Here is a 1551-nt window from a genome sequence, read left to right as displayed (position 1 = left end):
GATGAAGAGATACCATCGACGTCTACTGAGTTGTCATTATTTGCCGAGCAACGCCCATTGGTAGGAGAGTTCCCTACAACCGAAAATTTCGAAAATCAGTCAGTAGTGATTTTGGATAGCGATGATCAATTAATTAATTTATTGTGCTCGTGGGATTTGTCGTCAGATGCATTAATTCAAATTAATAAGTGTGGTGTAAAAAGTGTGAAAATTTTGGAGATGATGCACTCCCATGACATTGACGAAATTTTTAACACACTAGAACTTATTGCGGACAAAATCAAATTCCGCTATAACTTACAAAAATGGCGTGTAGAAAATTACGTAAGCAAACAATTTAAAAGATTATATATATTGATTTATATTAATGTCTTCCTAGTTTGATATGCTCACGTGCTGTAGTGGCGATAGGACTATAACAAACCTTTCAACAATTCGAAGTTGGTTAAGCTCTGGAAGCACGCCTTCAATATCACCACACAACGAACCCAACGTTCAAGAGATTTTAAAACAAACAGTTTCAGGTAACGACATATTTAAGAAGTGCGAAAACTTTGGTTGCCTCCAAGAAAGTGACCAATCTGCAATAGTTCGCATTATTGTGGATAATTACTTAATACGTGACATTAAGATGACCCCGATCACAATGAAGACTGTTGCCGAACAGATTGTCAAACTGTTTCCTACAGAAGAAGAATCGGTGTACTACGTACCCAGGACAAACAAAAACAAGTAAGAGCAGCGCTGTCTTCGGCTATGCCGAAGGCTTCATACCTTTCATGAACATCTGCAAATTTTACTTTGACAGATTACTGCTTTTGAATACATCTGCATACATCGATAGAGGAGTTACATACTTATATAAAAAATCGCATCTAAACAATCAGAGGTATGGAAGATATACTTTATATGACACCAATCTAAGTGATTTTCACCGCTATGTGATCGGTATGTAAACCGGTAACACAATTTATTGGGTTTAGTTTCCTACATAAAGGAGATATATCGCAAAAACTGGTATCTGAACAATCAGTGCTATAGGAGATAAAGCTTATACAGCATAGATTTTGACGATTTTCTCAGTAGACTTTGTATTATTATTTATAAAATATCTTACGAAATTTATCGGTTTTAGCTGTTCAAATAAAGAAGTTTTACAGTAAAATCCCATATCTGAACAATCAGATGTATGGAAGATATATGTTGTAGTCATCCGATCCTTGTTATTTTCACTGTAAGTATTCTGTTAATAATGAGTGAAAATGGTGCGAAATTTCATGTTCTTAGCTGCATAAATGGAGGAGTTATGATAAAAGACCTCATATCTGAACAATCAGTTGTATGGGGGCTGCAGGTTATAGTGACCCGATCTTTATTATTTTCGAGGTAAGTCTTCTGTTGATAATGAGTGAAAACAGCGCGAAATTTCATGGTCCTAGCTACATAAATGGATGAATTATAACGAAAAATCTCATATCTGAACAATCAGTTGTATGGGAGCTATAGGTTATAGTTATCCGATCTTTTTAATTTTCACTGTAAGTTTTCTGT

General features: G+C 35.1%; 1 protein-coding gene across 7 annotated transcripts in view; it reads right to left on the bottom strand.

Annotated features, from left to right (window-relative positions):
- LOC118750075 (eukaryotic translation initiation factor 4E-binding protein Mextli) overlaps nt 1–1551 on the bottom strand; it is a 35895-nt gene that overhangs the window by 28708 nt on the left and 5636 nt on the right. The window lies entirely within an intron of this gene.

The sequence above is a fragment of the Rhagoletis pomonella genome, unplaced genomic scaffold, assembly GCF_013731165.1.
Source record: "Rhagoletis pomonella isolate Grant_MI unplaced genomic scaffold, Rhpom_1.0 Rhpom_scaffold_00129, whole genome shotgun sequence".
NCBI lineage: Eukaryota > Metazoa > Arthropoda > Insecta > Diptera > Tephritidae > Rhagoletis > Rhagoletis pomonella.
This window is presented reverse-complemented; position numbering and strand designations above follow the sequence as displayed.